We start from the raw sequence: 23,109 nt of genomic DNA on the forward strand, positions 1-23,109 counted from the left end.
GCTGCATAAAATCAAGAACCATGTATTCCAATTCATCAATGAGTAGCCCAAAGAGGGTTGGGGAAAGTGGGCATCCTTGTTTGACACCAATAGTGCTTGCAAAAAATTCTGAAATTCCATCTCCCATACGTAATCGACATATCACTTTTTGGTAGATGCGAAAGACTGCATGCATAAATTCTCTCGGCACTTGAAGGCTTTGCATACGTCTCCAAAGATTTCCTCGCGGTACCATGTCAAAAGCTTTCTTGAAATCCACAAAGCAACAATACAACTTTTTTCCTTTCAATCGAGACGCTTCCATAAGAACTCGAAGAGTGACAAGGTGATCAATAGTGCTATGATGCTTTCGAAAACCTGCTTGGCCAAGCGCACGTTTGCCATTCTTTTCAGCCCATTCACTTATCTTCATCTCCATGATACATCCAAATAACTTTGCCATCAAAGAACCAACCATTATAGTGCGATAGTTGTTCACATTGTTTACATCTCCTCCTTTGTGCAAAGGTTTGATCCAATTTGCACTCCAATCATGAGGCATGCCATACTGAAGTGCAAGGTTAAACATATCGCACAGAGAGAGAGAGAGAGAGAGAGAGAGAGAGAGAGAGAGAGAGAGAGAGAGAGAGAGAGAGAGAGAGAGAGAGAGAGAGAGAGAGAGAGAGAGTACAACTAGATGTTGTTTGAAATCAGGAACCAACCTCAACAATTTTTGCAATGGGATTGACATGCTAGCTTGACACAGTTCTTCCCACAATTCTATGGGTGCTCATTTTTATCAAGTGTTTGGCTTTTATAAATAATCTCGTCTTGATCTTGGTGTTTGTGTTCTTGTTGAACCTCCAAGATTTCTTCTTGGTTTACCACACATAGGTCAGTTCACATTCAAGTGCTTACTTTACTAGAGCTTTTGCCGTGGTGGTGGGGCAACTAACTTTAAATTCTTGACTTTCTTCATGATGATCTTCCTAACCTTCTTGGTCCTAATTATGATTGTGGATTATTGCCACATTGCTCTACACTATATCTTTGTATGTACTTGGTCTGTCTTTGTAATTGGTGGGTTTGGGGGTATACCTTTGGGCTAGCATTCCTCTCTTCCATGTGTTTGCACCAAAGTGCACAATTTGGCCCCACTTTGCGTCCCATCTCTAGTACAATACAAACAAGTGAGTGGTCCTAATGTATGTGAGTATGTGTGTTGATACCCCTGCCTCTAGCTATTACTGGGAAATTCCTTGGTGATATTTTGAATGCTCTTGAGTTGTGTGCTAGTAGAACCTAACTTACTTGTTTTGTTGCTTTGGGAGGCCTAGCTCTTTCCATGTGTTTTCTCTATCCTTGACCTGGCCGAAAATGCTTTGATCAATTAGACATGTATGATGAAATCTCTATTTGGTGTTGGTTGTACCAACTCATCCTAGGGATGTGCACAAGAGATATTGTTGGTCTTCAAAAAACTAATGCTAGTTTTGTTGGTTGTATTGCAGCAGGTGTTGCTACCACAAGTGATGCTACAATAAATGCTATTGCAACAAGTGGTGTTACTGCTAGGTTGGTGATCGTGGTGGTGTTGACATTAGTAGTGGGCTTACAAGGGGTGCTACAATTGATGTTTAGTTAGGTGTGGTAATTGTTGGTGGTGCTGGATACTGAAGTGTTCCTTTAACTAATGATGTTGGTGTGGGTTCACTAAATTCTTGTAGTACAGATGATGCACCAACTAAACCTTGAGTTACATGCATAGGGACTTGGTTGTTGGTCCCAAGGGGGTAGCCTTTGCGGGAGGTCACCCATCCCAGTACTGTTGTCGCACAAGCGCGCTTAACCTTAAGGTGTTAGGGACTCCAGCCTAGCCAATTTATGCAAGCCTTGTTACAAGTTGGTCTTACCCCAACAATCTCCCTCTTAAGCTAAACTTGGGAAGCTCATCCAATTATGTTTGCCACACAAGCTCAATTTGACACACAGACTCTATGCTTCCAACCATGGCTCTTATACCAATTGTTGGTCTCAAGGGGGTAGCCTTCTAGGGAGGTCACCCATCCAAGTATTGTCGGGCGCAAGCGTGCTTAACAATGAAATTCCACAAATTGGTCTAGCCATCCAGAGCCCAAAACCTTAAGGTGTTAGGGACCTCCGGTCTAGCCAATTTATGCAAGCCTTGTTACAAGTTGGCTTACCCCAACACTGGTTGTAGCAAAACACCTCTAAATCTAAAGTGTATTGGGGTGCTTGTTTTATCCCTTATTTTGCTTCTCCTTCATGTGAATCACCTTGTCGTTCCACTTGCTCTAAAAAGCCATCATCTCCTTCACGCTGAAGAGGGTCTACTTAGTGGGTCTTTGACGTTTTTGCTTTTGGTTGCTTTGTAGGCTACTGAACCAGGCTACTCCTTGTAAATTAAACATGGTTGAATTTCTTGGATTGGTTTTGGTTTGACATGCATTACGTGCAAGTTGTTAGTCTATCAGTGCCTATTGCTAGACATATTGTAAACCCATCCAACTATAAACCTAGGCCATTGTAGACACACAAACTGCATATAGGAGAGAAATCATAATCTCTCTCCCTCCCTCTCTCTCTCTCTCTCTCTCTCTCTCATCGCAATCTTGGTTGGAGATTTGCTATAGCAAGTTTTAACCCTAGCACCCAAGGCATGCATGACATCACGTGTGATGTCAATGGGGCATCCGGCCCATGACGAGGGGATTCTGTTTAGTTGTCTCCCTCCAAAATTGAAGGCTGCTCAACTTTTAATTTCTCTCGCTCAAAAATTGGTTGCATACACAAAGTAGGGTGAGAATCCCTACCTTTGATGCACGTGACAATATAAATATAAATAAATAAATAAATAAATAAATAAATAAATAAATATATTTAGAGCGAGAGAGAAGAGGTTTCTCACTAGTGGCCACATAGGTAAACTTGAGTATGGCCACACATAGATAAACCCAAGTGGGTGTAGCATCCATCTCCACCTACAATGTTGGAGAATCCATATAAAAATTATGAAGCTCATCAGAAGATCTTAAATTTTGACACCTGTAAAAGAGGACCTTCTAGAGGGCAAAAGTGCAAAAGTGACGGAGTTTGAGCAAACAAAGTCCGAATCAAGAAATTTTTGAGCCTAAACCGCATTTTGTCAAGATTCAAGACCACAGGTGAAGTTTAAGCCAATTCTGTATGGGATCCCTAGGCATGTAAGTACAAGCCACCCAAAAAGTAAGTCATTGTGACTTAGATCTTGTGGAGAGAGAGCTTTTAGAGATCGCATAGAGACTTCTAGCTCATTGTTTATCGTACTTACTACACTAACAAACTCCATATGTGAGAGGTGAGTTCTTCTATCACTACTCTACACACTCCGGGTCATAGGTCATCGCGAAACCTCGCTAGAACACTAGATTAGGCCAGCACACAAGGAGAGAACAAACATCCTTAGGCCTAGCTAGGAAACACCGAATCATACCAAACTTGAAGGGCACAATTCCCTAGGCCTAGAGATCAAACCCTTACCCTCATATAGTGGAAATAATGCATTTCAAGAAACCCTAATCCTACAAGGGTTCAGAAGAGACACCAGATCAAAGTGCTTAGAATGGAGTGAAAATTCATGGGTGGGTATATTAGACGGTAGAAAACACGATTACAAGGTTAATTCATGCAATGATGCCTTGGAAGATGGGTAAAAGTTCATCAATGACAAGACCTCAACATAGCGTCACAAAGTTGTAGAAGCCTATCCGAGCAACCAAAACTTGACATGCACTTGTCAATTGTCTTTGAAAAGATGAAAAATGGTCATAGTGGTTGATGAAAGCTTAGAATGACAAAGTGATTGGTTCACGAGGGCAAAGAAGGCAATTGAGGCGACAAATCAACATGTCAAGCCGTGTCTATGGAGTCTGATATGACTTCAAGTGCTCATTGAGTGAGAAATCAGGGAGTAAACATCCAAATTGGCTAATTCTTATTGCATGTGTTTCTTAGAGCCTACTATTTGGGAATATGTCAAGAAGTTTCACATAAGATGGAAAACTAACACCCTTAGTCTTCTATCTCAATAGAAGTTTGAGAGGCAGGTATAGAGAAGTGATTGGAATTCTTTTATTCATAGGTGGATTATACATGCAGTATAGACCTTTGTATACACATTTTCACATCATTTGCACATTTGCATGTCATTCTGCTGATAATTGTCTCAAAAATCCTAGAAGTTAATGGATAAGTTTAAGTGCAAGTATCAATGCCAAAAAGGTAAACCAAGGCTATCAAGGGGCTTATCAAAGCTTGAAGAGCATGTGGTACAAGTCTGGGGCAAAATTGAAGTGTCTAGTAGCATGAAGGTCTTCTATTGTGATAGAAGACAACCACGGTTGTACAAGTGCTAGATAAAGTCCAAATTCAAGGACTATGGTGTACATGCCCCTTAGAGCTCATCTACAGGTCCATGTATTGATTGGGCCAAGTGGAGTTGGTTTACCAAGGGATAAAGCAGGTTGAGCGAGATATGCCAAAACAAGAAGTCTAGAGACCCAAACTAGATGAAACTAAATCAATGGACTCAAGATGACATGGGGAAGCTAAGTGTATGGGTAAAAGTTCACTTTTCTTGAAAAAACACAAGGGAAGGACTTGTATCTTGATATAAGACTCATCAGTAGGAGGAAGGACCAAAAAGGGTTTTTTAAACTTTGGAGATGTTCACAATGTGATCTTAAGGTAGTGTATCAAGTTTGGAACAAATTGAAATCAAGTTAACACGTGGAAACACTTTGGAGATGTTCACAATGTGATCTTAAGGTAGTGTATCAAGTTTGGAACAAATTGAAATCAAGTTAACATGTGGAAACACTTTGGGACCAAGACTTGTCCAAATTGTTAAACTATGGTGATAATCAAGTGTAACAAAATGTGAAATGAGAAAAAATAACATGTATGGGCCCTAGAGATGAAGGAGAAGCCAATGAAGTAGTTAGTTGGTAAAAAAACCCTGCAAAAATGAGCCCCACTCTTCTATCACGATAGAAGACATCATCTGTCAAATTGGACTTGAAATGAAAACTGGTGATCTCCAGCATGATCAGCATGTCCTAAAAGGCTAGTGTGTGAAGTTGTAGTGCATTTGGACAAACACTCTTTACCATAATCCCATAAGAGTAGTTGCACAAGATTGACAATTGCAAATTTCATGTCAAAAAGCCACATTTAACTCCAAAGATGTTAAGAGTCATGTTATATCACATGTTACTCATGATGAACTCATATGTTTAGTCAAAATCTTGATAGCCCTCATAAATCACATACATGTATTTTTCATAAGATCGAAGATTTAAAGCTGAAAGCATGCAATGGTGGTACAAAAAAAGAACCTTTTTTTTTTCACCTAGTTGGTACTTTTACATGTGTCTAGGTTGTTTTGGAGGGAGCCTTTTTGTCCTCTAAGTTTAAGTACCATAGGAGGGAATGTTTTAAAAATTGAAACACTAATACATCACTCCTTTGAAATAAATCGTGGGTGGGACTTGTACGTTTAAACTTGTGTGAGGTGGCACTCTATCCTGCGTCAGTAAAGTGACTCGGTATTCTCAATCAGTGGATTAGTGGCTTTGGACGTCTTTCACAACAGCACATTTGTTAATATTTTTTGAGCACAAGCATTGCACCCCTCTCATAGGCTCCACTTTCTTCATCTTGCTGTGCAGTTATTGAGGTCTCTGGCTGTGCATCATCTCAACTATGAGGACACATGCAAGGAAGGCTGTTGCCAGGGCTTCACCAGACAAGGGGAAGAAGCCCACGACCATGGATGCAAGGTCACCCCCAATAGGTACAAAATCTCCTCAGAGCATCAGCACCCCGAACATGAGAGCTAGCAAGGCAAGTTTTTCTGTGGAGAAATCTGCTAAGTCTGGAGTGCTTTTTAGCGAGGATGAGACTCGGTCATCTACAAAATCCAGAGGTTTGTGCTCCTCCTTTGCATGTGTACATTGTTGTGTTGTGCCACAGGATTTGCTTTTCTTTCATGAAAGCTAGCTATTGTTATTTGAAATATTCTAGCTTTTGAGTCCTATCTTTCTTCTTGTTAAATTGCATGCATGCAAGTGTATGTCTGGTATGTTGAGATCTTTGCATTTTTTTAAATTTGTGCATTGCATGCATGCAGCTACATGTTGCTTGGCAAGGTCATCCATGTGACAAAGAGAAGTTTAGAATCTCTATGTTGAGTTCTGCATTTCTGCATCAAAAAATAGTCCCTGTATTCTTCATGCAATTGATCTCTCTCTGGTTGGGAATTAGGCCGAATATAGAAGCAGTGCCTGCGCGCTTGGGGTGGCTTGTGACCTTCCTTGCTATGTGTGCATTCGAGTTCTTCCATGGCTAGAAAAAATCCCCACACAATCAAATCGATTGTCAAATTGCTTGAGAGAGAGAGGAAGAGAGGGGAGGGGGAGAAGAAAAGACTCGTAGTTGTAAAATTGAAAGAGAGATTAATATTAGGTTTTTTAAGCCTTTATAGGCATTGTTAGAAGCTGGACACACCCCACGGCAGTAACTACTCAGAGGATTATTATTTTTGTAATTATTCATTCATTGAGGAAAACCTGATTTTTCACCTTGTAATTATTGGGACTTACAGAAGTTTCCAGATTGTATCCCAGTTTTGATAGTTAGATTGAGTAGATGGTTGATTTTGGAACTTTAGCATTTGAGAAATTGTAAGGTATATATACCACTTTTTGACCTTAATGAAAAAACCTTTTGTCATTTTAAAACAAGTTTGAAGTTTGTGAGTGAGCTTACTGTGTATGAGAGAGAGAGTGTGAGCTTCATCTTGACGCTACGTGTGCTCCGGTGGTCGGAATCGAGTGCGGAGAAGTGCAGCGTGTTGCCCCCAATGAGAGCTACGCACCGATACCCACATTGCGCGCGTACGGTCCGGTTTTGTGAGCTCCTTCTACGAGCTTCATCGAGTGTTTGGGTGAGCATAGGTTATCCGATTTTGCATTGCAGCATATCCACGTGTTCACATTGAGTAGAACTACACATTAGGTACTTTAGATTTTGGAAACGAAGACCTGCAGATTTTGGCTAGACATCCTACGTGTTTCTGCACTAGGGGTTTTGGGTCGGGATTTTGGTTCATAGACCTTAGGGAGAGCAACCTATTGGTATTAGTAGGGTCTCCTTTAAGTTCTATGGTGTTTCAAGATTGTTTGATGGGTGTTCGGCTCTAGAAAGCGTTATAGGGAGTTTCCTCTTATGCACTCTTGAAGGTTGTGACTTAGACAATTGGTAGAGACCTCTGTAGGAATTAGTTAGGAGTCGGTCGAGTTTAGGTTGACACCTTATGCTTGCTTCCACGCACCTGCGGGTCGAGCTTCGTCCTTAGCTGACATTACATGTTAGGTGAGTTCTCGCTGTGCTGATGTCCGTCGCGGCGTATCCGTCCAACATTGGCGCCGCTGCCGGGGACGAAAACCTTAGGTAGGTGACCGAGACTAATCCTTGAGGATTCGGATTTTTGGCTTGCCAAGAGTCTCGCTTTACATTTAGATAGGATCAGAGTGTGGAGGACTCTCTAGGTCTTAGAGGGAGTCTAGGAAGCGTGTGTTTGGCCTAGATCCTTCGACTTAGGTAGATGAGGTAGACTTAGGTAGTTTTAGGTGGTAGTCGAGTTCTAGAGTAGGAGTTGGAGTGGTAGAAGCGGTGAGAGGAGAGCTTGAGAGTCCGGAGAGGCCAAAAAGCAACCAAAAACACCATTATCACCATTTCACATGATAGGTAGGAGTAGAGTAAGTAGGACATCATGATTCAGGATCTAGAGCATTTCATGCATGTACACTTGCTTGGTAAAGTCATTACAAGTTTGTAAAAGACGCAAAAGTGTGTTTGAAAGCTTAATTGAAGTCCAAAAGTTACTGTGAGTGTTTCTGATAGATCTACAGAGCATTAGGAGCATTCCTGTCAGAAAAAAATTTAATTTTAAGACAGGAGACATCCTACGCATAGGATGTCTACAGGCTAATCTGGGAGGAATTTTGGGATTTTGAGTTGACCAGTGTGTTTAGAAGGTAGGGTTTACCCTAATTTCAATTGGAAAGTGGAAATTTGACCATATCTTGATAGGATAAGGCCAGATAGACTGAAATTGCCAGACATCCTACCCAAATAGTGCCAAAACATTATTTTGAGACCAAAACCATAAGATGGCAGCATGAGCATGTCTTGCATGATATATTGAGTGACGGAAGGGGTTTCACCTCATTTGGGTGAGAAAATTGGATTCAAAGCGGACTTTAGCACTTTTGACGGTACAAGGCAAGAACAACTAAAATTTGGAACTTTTGACATCCAAACCAAAATCTAAGCATACCACTGGGTTACTGACATCAAGGGGAAGCTGTGGCACAAGTCTGGGGTCAAACAGGCCAAAAAGACATCCTACGCGTAGGATGTCTTCTGAGTGATTTTGGACTCCAAACTAAATTTTGAGTATACCAAAGTGCTCAGCAACTCAAGGGGAGCCTGGGCTTTGAGTTTGAAGCCATTCTGATGAAAAAGACATCCTACGTGTAGGATGTCTAATGCAAGAAATTGAAGCCAGACTTTGACTTTGAGCATAGTAAGGTGTTGTATAGCCTAAGGCAAGCCTCCTAGTCAATTTTGATCCAAATTGGAGTTGATTAGATTGATCAATATCAGCAACAGGCTGTAGGAACAGATTTTTGACTCATTGACCAGCTAATAGATGTCCAAACCAAAAAGTAAAGGCAGCTGTAAGCTCAACACAATAAGGGGAAACAACAGTGCAAAAATCCAGGCAAAACACAGTAGGAGACATCCTACGTGTAGGATGTCTATTGGGGCATACTGCAAATAAAATTTGACCTGGCATAGACAGTGAGAACTTCTTTCAGAAGTGAATTTGGACCTTGTTTGCCCATCTGATGAAGCAAAGACTGAATTCAGACATTTTCGTGTAAATTGACCAACATCTGAGGGTAGTACAGTTCAGATTAGCAGACCTAATCCAGAACATCAGCAGTGTATAAAATACAGTAGTGGTTGAGATTAACTCTCCAGTTATACCAATCATTACTAAGATAACCTCTAGCTGATAAATGCTTTGGTTTGATTGCCGAAATTAAAACGCATGCGTACAGGTATATTCAGCAACAAAGAAAGAAGTTGTGCAGAAATTGACCCTTTGCCAGGTGAGTGGTTGGATTTGTGATAAATTGCATTGATAAGTTTGATGAATTTAAGATCAGGAAGATACATTGTTAGAGACCAGAAGGTGGCAGGTGACCAAAGTAGCTTAGTGTCCACCGAAGAGAGTGTAACTCAGGTAAGGCTAGATCCGCTAGCACTGATTATTGAGGAAGGTAGTGATACTGACACTTCGTCAGACAAATCTTTCTTCATGATGGGTAGTCAACAGCCAGGAGGTTTCACCTATGATGGACCTATGCGAGGAGGAAGCACCTTCCAAAATCCTTTGAATGATTCCAAGCTCACGGTGATCTTCTTGGAGGGAACAAACTCGAGAGGAGCCCTAGTCTATTCTGACTATCGAGGCCGCAAGTGCATTTGTATCAAAGAGAGGCCAGCTCAAAGATTAGAGATAATCCGAGTCTATGATGATGGAGATAGATTTCGAGACGAAAAGGGGAACCACTATTTAATAGTTAGTAACCCTGAAGATTATAACAGATATGGAGATAACGTGGCGAAAGGGAAAATGGTTTCAGAAACTCAAGAACCGCCACCAAACATTGATCGACCGGGAGCTATCTTTATGTATGATAAGAAAACAACTAGGGTTCCAACTTATAACGAGAACGTGGGAATCTACAAACAAGAGAGTGAGGGTATAGTCTTTTACTTTCGAAGCAAAGAACCATATGTAAACGAATTAAGCAAAGACAAGGTTCTTTACTTATTCTCTTATGAAACTCCTACGGGGAAGGGCATAGTTTTTGTTGATAGATACGGGCGAGAATACCAACTTATTCTCCCAGATGAGGTAGGGAGGGCAACAGGTCCAGGAGCATCAGCATATGCCCCTGAGGAAGGGCCAAGAGCCACCTACACCCCAAGTGTTAACCCTCACGGCTCACGGACACCCCATCACCTACGACGGACGTGTATTACGTATTTGGTAGAGTCAGGTACCGGGCTTGTCGGACCAATAGGAAAAGGGTAAGAGTGATCGCCGATGAGAGGTGCACTCTAACTGAGACATTCAGGGGATTAGTTGGCTAAGCATGGGCGCCCAAGTGTGAATGGGGTGAGCTCATATAAAAGCCAACTAAACCTAAAATTCACTCATGCTCTCATTTGTGCAATAGAAGAGTGCTCTTGCTCCATCTCCATCTCCATCTTCTTCTTCTTCACCTCCTTGTGTGTGTGTGTGTGTGTATGTGAGAGAGAGAGAGAGAGAGGGGGGGAGTGTGTGTGAGATCGAGCATTACGAAGGCACGACGGCGGCGAAGTGGTTGAGCGCGGCACGATTGCAGCTTCTTCTTCATCGCGGCGAGGAATCCACCACGAAGGTGAGCGTAGAGCGGTGAGTGACACACCCTTTGCTCTCTTGAGCTTGCTAGTTTAGGCTTGTTGTGTGCTTAGAGCCATTTGTGGCTCGCACACGGTGTATCGGCAAGTCCCTTGCTTCGACAGTGCGGCAAGGAGTGCACATTTTTGGCGCCGCTGTCGGGGAATCGCCCTGCACTAAGCCCAAGAGGCACTTTGTGCTTCTCCTATGAGTTGTTTGTAGTAGGAAAGAAGAGGAAGAGGAAGAGGAATGAGTTATTTTTCTGCAAGTTGTTAATTTCTGTATTGTCTGCAAGTTCTGTGATTTCTGCATAATGTTGTGTTTTCCGTTTGCACACAGTCTTTGCACAATTAGTAGTCGTTAGCTTGTTTGCAGTGAATGAATAAGTAGGAAGGCAGTTAGCAATTTCTGTTTGCACACAGTCAAAACACAGTTTTCTGTCAAGGTTTGCCTGCACACAGTCTTTGCACAGTAAGGTAGTGAGAGAGGAAGTAGGTGGACAGTTAGCTCACTGTCAGTAAGCAATTAACAGATTAGTTAGTGGTTAGAAGCACTGTTAGTAAGTAGATAAGGTAGTGAGTTGTCTTTGAGCTGTTGACAGAGAGGTTAGGTAGGTGTTGACAGTGTGTGTGGCCAAGAAAGGGTCACCTAAACCGCGCGTGGTCGTCGCCTTAATAATAATAATAATAAAAAACCGAAAATATTTAAGCGTGAGTGACTGGGGGGCTACACTAAAATTTTGATTGGGATCATTTGCCCAAGCCCAAGCCCAAGCCCAAGCCAAGCCCAGGCCTCAGTCCTCAGTCTTATGATATATACTAGACTCACTCTTATATATATACCCTACCCCCTCAAGAGGGAATGAGAGCATGTGGGGCAAGTCCTCCACTCTCCTCCCTTCTCTTCCCACTTACACCCTTAGACTTTTTAATTTGGGCCTAGTTCCCTACTACAAATTGACGGTTTTAGGGATTCCGAGGGCATAAAGTGACCAAACGGAGGGCTGTAAAGCACGGCACGTCCTTCTGACCGAGACGCTCGTTTTGAGCTATCATACGTTCTATTCTATGGCTGGGTCAGAAAAAAAGGACCAAAAAATCAAAAAATAAATAAATAAGAAAAGACTTGGGTTGCAAAACACCCAAAATTACTAGGTGAGCAGCCTTCACGGGCACTCACTGACACTTCTAGGGGATCCAAGTCATATGAATCTACGCTCTGGACGAGTGTTAGAGCACGAGCATATTGGTAGTGCCTCCATTTACGCGGGCACCCATTATTCCTCCACCCTAGGTTTTGGACCTTCGGCCGGGACTCAAGGTAGCGCGACCCAAGATCCTCATATCGCGTCTAGTGATTCTTCCTCTGACTACGAAGTCATGGAGGGGTATCCTACACCAAACCCTGATACTTCAAGTCAAGACATGCATGCCATGGGCCCACGGCCCGGGTCCAGCGTGTTTAGCCGCTTAAAAGAGACCCTTAGTAGAGCTACTCGCTCCGAACATGCGGTTAATGAAATAAATGAAGGGAGTGGGGAAGTAAATTCGTTATTCATGCCTAAAATAGACCCTATGCTTCTTGAGAGTGTGCATGTGAATGTTCCATCCACTGCACCTCCTGATCCTTTAGGACTATCTCCCTCTGAGGTTTTACTACCCGATGGTAGGAGTCTTGCCGAAGTACAAGAGATTGAACGCTATATGCAAGGAACAAGGGAGAGGGAAATTGAGAACCTAAGAAGGCTAGAACAAAGTCGAGCCCTGAAAGCAAAGGCTCCTATGACAACAATCATGCCAGTCGAGCAACCGAGTGCTCCCAAGGTAGCAGTCACGGAGGGGCAAGTGATGGGGAGCAATAATGCTTCCACTTCGAGGGAAAACTCCAGCACGCCAGGCCTAGATGGGATATTCCTAAACGAAAATTGGGAGTATGACCTACAAGCAGAAGCTTTAACTGATCGGTACACAGGACACACCTATCATGTGGGTTGGTTAGATGTTCTACAATCCACATCGGGTGCTACTAGCATAGATGAGCAACAACAGAAAGTCTGTGATGTCCTCCATAGGATTGTCGAGTTAGAAAGACAGAACACAGGGATCAACATGCCTTCAACAGGCCTAATGAGATTCTTGGATACGGGAAAGGCCAACCAACCAACCCTGTCACAAATGGAGACTCCCTCAGTGAGCCCCATTGATCCTCCATATGTTGTTTCGCCAGGAGCCTCAGTACAATCTGAGCCCACAAGTGGCAGCTTTACCTTCCCAGATCTAGCTCATCTTTCTCTTAATGACACTACGGCTACCATGCATATCCCAGTGGTGAGCATGACAAGAAGTACACCATGGAGTTCATTTGTTAACACTGCGCCGATGCCTAGTAGCACAGTGCCCCCAACTATACCTACATGTATGTATCAATCATGTGCACCTGTCGTACCTCAGCCTCATGTAGCTTCTACACCTCCGATTATTCCAAGAGCTTACAATCCACAATGGCATTATCCAAGCTCTTATACAAGTGGAGCCATGCCATTTAATAATAACATGCCATATCAGGCACCCCCTATGCCTAGGGCCACGCCTGTAAACTTTAGACCACCGTCTGGTACACCACCATACGAAATATGGGACCCAAGAGCCGCGCGTATGCCAAGGCCAAGGCCAACTGCCATCTCACATGTGGTTCTAGGAGCACATACACCCATTATACCTGCTCAAATAGGAGATTTGGCAGCATTTGCTCAAACTATCGGTCGCTCTATTGCGGAAAACATGCGTAGTGCACCTGATAGAGAGCCTAGGAGCAAGGCAGTTCAAGTAGCTAAGCTCACACAAAAATTCAGTGGAGACGGAGATGCTAGAAAGCATATGGAAGTCTTTGAACATGTGTGCGATTCCTTGGAAGAGCACAATGAGCTACATAAGTGTAAGGCTTTGAGTTTGACCCTAAGCGGAAAGGCTGGAGATTGGTATAGAACCTTAAGAGTAGAAGAGAAAATGATCTACTCTACTCTTAGGAGACTGTTCTTAAAAGAATACATACGAGAGGGAGTACTTTGGGGTGTAGCCTCTCAGCTCCAGAAAGCCCAACGAGAAGAAGGTGAATCCGTGAGAGACTTCATTAGTCGCCTAAAGAATTTGAATTCTCGATGCAATCCAAACGAGCGATTCAACAACAACCAATTGCTCCATAGATTCATTAGGGGACTACGACATGAAAGTATTTATAATGGCCTAGTCATTAGAGGTATCACTACTTGGGAAGCAGTCACCATGAATGCAATCCAATTGGAGGATAATTTAATGATTGCAGGAGAAAGAGTGTCTGCCAAGCCGAAGTCTAGTAGCTTGCAGGCATCAGGGCATGAGCCAATGAAGATAAAGCCAATCATGAAAGAGCAAACGATCTCTGAGATGACTTTGGCAGATCTCACCAAGGCCATCCAAGAAGGCCTTAGGGGTATTCGTGCTCCACAAATCACTCATATGTATCCAAGAAGGGAGCAACAATGGTGCTCAATTTGCTTGGGCCCACATACTACGACTGAATGCCCTACTTTCAGAGTAAAGTTTAACGGGACTTGTAACGCGTGTGGTAGGTATGGCCATCAAGCGAAGGATTGCCTAATGCTTAAACGCATCATGGAAAATAGACCGCCTATAGCTTGGGCAGACTCACCTCGAGTTCCTGCATTGATGCCTACCCCACCCATGGAGCAACAGTTGCCATTACAGCACATGGTCCCTAGAACCCAAAATGTGGTCCAAACCACACCGTTGCCACCTCCAGTTCTAGGACCGCAACCCCCTCATCCAAGAGTTACACCTATGAACCAAATAGGTTGCGAGTCATCTAGTACTTATGTAGATTGCGAAGAGGACATAGACTCTAGTATCACCTATGGAGTCGACATGCTTGAGGAGTGTCCCATGTACTATATGGAAGACCATTGGGGACAAATCAAACCGGTATATCAAGCTACTACGCTAGCAGCAAGAGGCCAAAACATTAATAGTTTTGCCAGGAGACCACCTCTTCAGTGCTACGAATGTGGTGGACCACATCGAGTAGCTGAGTGCCCCATTAGAATGCAAAAGAATGCTGCACTAATGCAAACAAGTCAAGGGAGTGCATTGGCAATGCCAATCGTTGTGGCATAGATCATTTGATCGCACAGTGTCCTAACAATCCAAACGCACCGAAAATCACACCATTGAACATAATAGAGATTGTTGATGGGACACCACCAACTATAAACATAGCACCAGTGAATGCACTCACACGGTCGATGCTCCAAAAGCAAAATTACATCCTCGAAGAGAGAGATGGTGCATCCATTGGCTGAGCGAGAAAGAAGAAAACACGAAGAAAGAAATCCCTTAATGCTTCTAGCTCAAAACCTAGTTCAAAGACTAACATAGGGACATGAGAGGATCCCGTGTATATGAATGACCCTGAGGATGACTCAGATTCGATAGAGACCACGGAGACCAAAACTGTTACTACAAAGGAAAAAGCCAGTGAGGAGGATCACGAGAGGGAATTACGACGAACACAAAAAGAGTATTCAAAGTTAAACCACCCAGTTGCGAACCCCCAAGATAAGCCACGAGAGACAAAAAATGAGGATTGCAAGAGAAAGATTGGAACCTATCCAAACCCGATAGTGGAAATTGAACGAGTCCAACAACTGAGGGGTTTGGTGGAAGAAACTCAACGAACATTAGAACCTGAACCCAAACATATCCAGATGTCGGACACAGTGTTTCCCACACAAGTTCAACCTCACAAGAACTATAGGCCGTTAGCTATACCCAGTATCATTCGGGAAGAGAGTGAGGGTAGGACATCTGAAAGTGGACACACACCTTTCCTACTAGAGAGAATGTTTGGTGAGGGAATGCCCGACCCCCTTGAGGAAGTGGGGATTCCATCTTCACCATTCTCTTGTCAGGGTCCTACGTCCCACAAGATGCCATTAAATGTTGCCAAATTGATGGATTTCATGTCTTCAGAAGTTAGAACCACCATCATGTCCAAACTACATAAAGACCCCGAGCTAGTCTCAGCTCTTCGAGCCTTCCTCAATGGAGAATTACAGGCCGGATTACCACAGTTTGCACATATGAACAAGCCTGACTCGGTAATGAATGATGAGGAACATTTAGCATCACCATCTGACCTAGCGGGACATGAATCTGTAATTGAAGTACCCGTTAAAAATTTGGGGCAATACTTTGAAGGTGATGAATCTAATGCTACTCTACCAATCACTACTAAAGGATTAACTGTAAAGGGGGTCCTTGACGGTGGTGCGGGAGTCAGCATGGTGACAAAGAGTTGTTGGGAGTCTATGGGGCGACGTCACCTTGAAGCCACAAGCGTAGTGGTAAAAATGGCTAATGGATCTATTGTTACGCCTATTGGAATGCTAAAGGATCTCAGGATCAAGGTCTTGGGACACAAGGTAAGGCAGACTTTCATTGTTATGGATTTTTCCAAGCATCCTATGTCATTTGAGATGATCTTAGGGCGTCCATTCATGAGGGAAGCAAAAATTGTGCATGACTGGTCCAAAAACCACGTCTACTTACAGTTCTAAGACTTTGTCATTGGAGTTGATCTTTTAAGTGGTCGAACGCATCCTCTAGGAAATAAATTCATCATTGATAATCGATCAGACACAACAATTCACTCAGCTCCATTACAATATTGTTACACGTGTAACGAAGACACGGATATTGGGGAGAACTCTCCTTATATGGATATCCTACCCGGAATGGCTGAGTCAGACAATGTCGATTGGGTACACCTAGCGGCAACTATAGATACATGGGGAGCTAGAGGAACAACTTGGGTAACACCAGATGGAGAAGAGATACCACACATTGCACCAGTAAACATGTTAGGTGTAGCGCATGTAACATCCGATGATAAAAAAGAGGCACACCTACCTGAGAGTGAAACTGATGATTCCTCAAAGGCTTCAGGCCAATACACATCAGAAACGGAATCTCAGGGAGAAATGGATTCAGAACCTGAGGAAACATCGAGTGAACCAAGTATAGAAACTGAACACTCAAGGCCTAGTACGACCATCTATGGTAATTTATATGACAGTGAAGAAGAGACAAGCGAAGACCTATCAGGCGAGTCGAGTTCAAACATTTACCAAAATCAAAACCTTAACAAGAAACAAAGGTCATATAAGAGACGATGATATGGAGCAAATGTGAGAGCTAGGATAAACAAGGAAAGATCTACTGCAGAATGGCTTAGCTATCTAGGGGCATGTGATGCTCATCGAAAGCTAGTAGACAATTGGGGTGAACATCTCCAGAGTGTCATGTGGTGCAGCCCGCGACCCATTGACCTCGCTCAATTGGAGGTTACACAGCCGAAATGAGTCGAACTATAAGAAGACGTCAAAACCGAGAGTTAGCACAACAACAAAAGGAGGCAGAACTAAAAGAAAGGTCTTTGTTAGGACAAGAGCCTGCTGACTTACATACGGCTCCTGAACATTTTAAATCTTATACCACGGGGGAGCGAAAGGTTGTGTATGCCAAAGCCCAACGAATACCTACCAATGGAAGCAGTGGAGTCTATGATGGTCCAGCGGTAGTTAAAGAGATAGAATTAGCAGAACCAGGTGAGGAGTCTAAACCAGTCTTTATTGCTCAAGACCTTACCGAAAATGAAGAGGCTGTACTTAAGGAGCTCCTCAAGGAATACAAGGATATCTTTGCTTGGACATATCATGACATGAAGGGTGTTCCACCTTCTGTGGTGCAACATACAATTCCCATGATCAACACTACTAAACCCGTCCAGCAACGACCATATCCAATGAATCCTAAGTACGCCAAAATTGTACAAGAGGAGATTGAAAAACGTATCCAATGTGGATTCATATACCCTATTGAGCACTCAGAATGGGTTTCTCCAATAGTCATCGTGCCAAAAAATAATGGGAAACTAAGAGTGTGCGTGGACCTCAAGAAAGTTAATGCAGCTACTAGGAAAGATCATTATCCCTTGCCATATTCAGAACATGTGCTTGAGAGAGTTGCGGGCAAGGAAGCTTATAGCTTTTTAGATGGGTACTCTGGTTACAATCAAATCACAATTGCATTAGAGGACCAAGCTAAAACTGCTTTTATCAGAGAGTTTGTAGTGTTTGCATTTTGTGTTATGGCTTTTGGATTAACAAATGCCCCTGCTACATTCCAACGATTAATAAACACTGCGTTTAAAGAATTTCTAAGGGAGTTTTGTGAAGCTTTCCTAGACGACCTTTGTGTTTATTCTTCTTGAGAGAAGCATTTGTTATATCTACGAAAAATATTTGAAAGGTGCAGATTTTATCGCATCTCATTGAACCCTTTCAAATGCCAATTTTGGGTTAAGCATGGAGTCATTCTAGGACATATAGTGTCCAAGAACGGGATAATCCACAAATGAGAGTAAGATTAAAGCCATTGCCGACTTGCCACCACCTACTAACTATAAAGGGGTTCAAAGATTTATGGGCCATGTTGGTTATTATCGAAGGTTTATTTTAAACTTTGCCGAGATAGCGCGTCCATTGTACAAGCTTCTTATCGAGTTTCACTGGATGGAAGAATGTCATCAATCTTATGAGTTATTAAAGAAGGCCGTAACAAGTGCTCCAATCCTGCGAACACCTGATTGGAATGTACCTTTTCATGTGCATATTGATGCATCAAATTTTGCTATTGGGTGTGTTCTAACTCAACCAGGAGAACATATATTGGACTACCCTATTAGCTTTGCAAGTCGCCAATTAAATGATGCCGAGATGAACTACACTACTACAGAGCGCGAAGGTCTAGCTATGATTTACGCAGTAAAGAAATTTCGCTATTACCTTCTTGCTACCAAGTTTAAGTTTTATGTTGATCATCAAGCATTGCTATATTTGGTAAACAAGTCGTGTTCCACAGGTCGAATTACACGATGGTTGTTAATTCTTCTTGAGTTTGACTTCACCATTGTTGGGAGGCCTGGGAGGAAACATGTCATGGTGGATCATTTATCTCGTATCCCTAATGGCGAAGCTCCTACGGGGGTTGATGATGAATTGCCTGATACTCCTTTGTTCATTGTTGAGACAATGCCTGAATGGAGTGAAAAGATTGTTAACTTCTTAGTTAATGGTTTTCCACCCAAAGAGCTGCGAAAAGATATAGCTCGAAAATTAATCAAGGAATGCGAACCCTATTGTTTACTGGCTGGAACTCTCTATAAGAGAGGAAAAGATGATGTTCTTAGACGCTATGCCCGCGAGGATGAGTATTTATATATTCTACAAGAGGCACACATGGGCGTAGCTGGTGGTCAATTTTCAGGAAATTTGACTGCCCGAAAGATCTTACAGTCACGCTATTGGTGGCCCACTCTGTTTAAGGATGCATCACTTTTTGCAAAGGGATGTGATGAATGCCAACGCTTCAAGAAGCCACAAAGAAGTGATAGGATGCCTCTACATCCCATCAAGGTAACCCAACCATTTGAAAAGTGGGGCTTAGACTTTGTAGGACCGATTAGTCCGGCTGCACGTAACACGCAATCACGATATATCATTGTGGCTACCGACTATGTAACCAAATGGGCTGAAGCAAAAGCAACACGAAAGGCGTATGCAAAAACAACAGCTAAGTTCCTCTTTGAGAACATTATCACACGTTTTGGATGCCCCTTTGAACTTGTGAGTGACAATGGAACTCATTTTATAAATGAAGTAATAAAAGAACTCACATCAAACTTCATGATATCTCACCACAAGTCTACACCCTATTATCCCCAAGCAAATGGCCAAGCTGAGAGTACCAACAAAACTCTCATCTTCATTTTGACAAAGACAGTTGAGGCTCATCGCACTGATTGGGACCTAAAGCTTACATCAGCTTTATGGGCTTATCGTACTGCGTATAAAGTTGCTATTAATTGCACACCGTTTAAGATGGTGTATGGCCAAGAAGCAGTTATGCCATGGGAGTTTGTCATTCCTAGTCTTCGAGTAGCTTCTCAAGAAGGTTGGGATGGTAACCCCTTAGTGGAGTGATTATATATCCTGGAAAGGCTAGATGAAGAGAAGCAATTAGCTGTGCAAAATGCTCTAGTGGAGAAGGATAGGAGAAAGAAGTGGTTTGATAGCCATTTAAAGGATAACGACATCAAGGTTGGTGATAAAGTTCTTATGTACGGGGTACGTAATGAAAAGAAGAAATTGAAATACGCTGGTAAGGGACCATATCGAGTGTGTGAAATTACCCCGCAAGGTACCATTCGTGTGGAGACTCTAGATGGAGTTGAAACCATTGGATTCCTTAATGGGAGTAAATTCAAAAGATATTATGATCCTCTAAGCTAGGAAGAGTTGCAAGCCATCCATCAAAAGAAGGCTGCCAAGGAACAAGCAGAGCTTAAAAAAATCCAAGCAAGAGTTGAGGCTCGAGAACGACAACAACGTCTTAGACGCCAACGAGAGGCTAATCTGGGAACCACGCAAGCATTTTTCAAGGACACAGATGACGACTCATTAGAATCTGAGCCACCCCTACGATACCCAATTGAGCTAAATAGCCCCTATGAAAAAGTACTATACAATGCCTTATTAGATACGGGAGCTAAACACAATTTGTTATCCTATGGAGTTTGGTGTCAATTAGGGAAACCGACCCTATCCCCGAGTACGATGCAAGTCAAGGGCATTAATAAAAAGAAAACTGCTATTCTTGTAGTCCTTCAGACCCCTGTTGTCTATGACAATGGAAGCATAGTGCAGAGGTTTCTAGTCATGCCCACGGGAGCTATGGAAGGCAACATAAACCTGGGACGCACGTGGATGTTGGCAACCAAATGCACTATTGATTGGGATACTGGTAGTGTCACGACGCGATCACCGACTCTTACCCCTATCATTCAAGCAAACTCACCTACGTTGCAAACTCTAGCAAAGTTGAAGGATAGCCAACATTCACAAGCCAAGGTGGTTAACTCGTCTTTGCCGGCTACCCATGAACCTAGCACTTCAACACTTGTAGTTGCAGCAAGCAGTAATATTGCAAGTACTCAACGTGCACGACCTAAGAGTACATATCAATGGGTCCCCAAGGCCTTACTTCCAACTACCTCAACCCTCCCATCCATTTCAAGAAAAAATTTCCCTGGAGAACCAAGAGCGCACTCTAGGAGATTCAAAATCAAATCACGATGGATTCCAAAACAACTATTAGAAGCCCAAGGCTACTATGATGGAAATGAGCAAATTTGGGTACCTAAATGTAAAATGTGTCCTTCCCTATCGACAACAAATCCATATGAGTCAAACAGTGTAACGCTAAAGCCACTGGCAGACCGTGGGAAGGGAAAGATCACAGAATGCTACACACCTAGTCCAGAGCTAGTTTGGGCTCCAAGGAAAAACCAATTTATTCCACCTAGCTCAGGAAGCGGGGAGTTCCATGAAGCTTCTAGCTCCTCATGTAATACATCCATAGAGGTAAAAGCTTCTACATAGCCTCCATCTATAGTAGTGGACCTCCATGAAGCTACAAAAGAATCCACACCTCCCAGTGTTCAAGAATCACCTAATGAACCACTTCAAGTTCGATCCTGGGAGAGTACCTTACCACCCTTGCAACTCGACGAGGCACCTAAGGTAATAGAATACTACTGGCAAAAATCTTCACCTATAACAACTTGGAACAACTGGTTTCAAAGGGTGACGACATCATTTCAAACGATATGATCTACCCAAGGAAGGGGGGAGTGTTTGTGGACATCCATTATTCACTTGCTTCCCTCTCAACCTTTCTCCCTGACCTCTTAATCTCCAATCTTAGGGAATGTATATATAAAGCCTTATACTCACAAAAACAAGATAAAAAAGTAAAAGAGCAAGAGCCATAACACAAATCATAAAAACAAACTATGCACAAGAACACGATCCTTGTAATATTTGCACTCTAACCATCATCTATTTGCGTGTACAGATATGGCTAGTACGCTAGAGTCATCCACTCCCGCCTTGGGTGAGAGGTACCCTCGTTACTTTTCACAAATATTTCACATGGTCTTTCCAGTGCTTGCATGTGAATGGGATTTGATAGGTACGCTAGAATGTGAGAGGAATTTTGAGGAGTTAGAATGGCTGATACCTCTCTTGACCACGTCTGATCCATACTTAGTAGAGAGCGTTTCTCCCATTGCACAAGCCTACCCTTTTGACCAAGATGACTATAGGCGTCTAGTGACCTTCTTAGTAAACATGGGCACCTATGATGAAGAAGAAAATTTACAGGACTACACGGATGGCACATATGGTCTCATGGATGATGACTTTGTTTATCTCGACGACGAGGATAGGGGTTTAGCCTTAGGGTTTCCCCCCAACCTCTACAATATCCTATTCCCTTGACTCTCTAGGGGGAGTGCAAATAATTAGGTTAGGGTTCCTTATGTTTTTTGTTGTGTTCAATAAGTCTTGGTACCTTTTCCCACTAATGTGCCTCCTGGAGGTATTCCTTTTGTTTCCTAGTGTGTACAGGAGCGTGTTGCTATTGATAGGATTTGGACCTTCATGGAATCTTTATCTCGACTCACTCTTCAAATCAAGCGCGACCATCGACACAAACAGGTGTGAGTCCATTAACATTGCCCCTTATCTTTTTTGCATCTATAATTGTCTGCTTTAATTGTGATTGGTAGCCTAATATTCACCGCATTTGCTTAGTATCAAACATTTAATTCAATGTAATTTTTTGTCATAATCACTTGTCTAGGTTTAAAAATCAAGCAGTCCGACTAAGCTAGTTTGACCAAGTTAGGTGTTAGAGATCTTCTCTTAATACCATGGGGAATGCCTTCCTAATAATTAATGGTTACTTAGGTTCTTAATCTGATTTAGGCAGCATTGTGTGAAATGTACTAGGGCTTTCTAGTGGGCTTGACCCTATTGACCTTTAGCTTAAGTATTATAAAGGGAGTTTACTAGTGTGATGAGCCTGGGGAGGTGTATCAGTGTTATATGACCCCCCAAAGTTACAAAATTAAAATGCTCAAAATGAACAAACAAAAAATCAAAGTGCCACATTGTAAAATCTTAAGCTGGAAGAGAAATCTCAGCTTGATTTGGTACTTCACTCATATGTATTACCTATGGTACTAGAGCCCTAGAGGTTCCCAGTGTGGGCGCTTTTTCTTGAAAAGCAAAAAACCCAACGCATACAAAATAAGCACACACATCAAAATTGAATCACTGTGAAAAGAATTTGGGGGGTCAAAGAAAAAGTAATCAGTCAGGCGATGATTTCATGAGAAATTCCTTTTATGGTAGCTTAACTACAAGGTCTTCTAGATATAGCCTCTAGTAAGCCCTCGAACATGAATACTTGGCTCTCGCGATTAAACAACTTAATTGACCACAGAAAATTAAGAAGCTTACCCATGGTATTAATATTCGATCTCTAGTGCCTTTTGATTGTCAAATTAGCGACCCCAGACTTGTTTAA

The sequence above is a fragment of the Adiantum capillus-veneris genome, chromosome 21 (genome assembly GCF_014529385.1).
Source record: "Adiantum capillus-veneris isolate H3 chromosome 21, ASM1452938v2, whole genome shotgun sequence".
Classification (NCBI taxonomy): Eukaryota; Viridiplantae; Streptophyta; class Polypodiopsida; order Polypodiales; family Pteridaceae; genus Adiantum; species Adiantum capillus-veneris.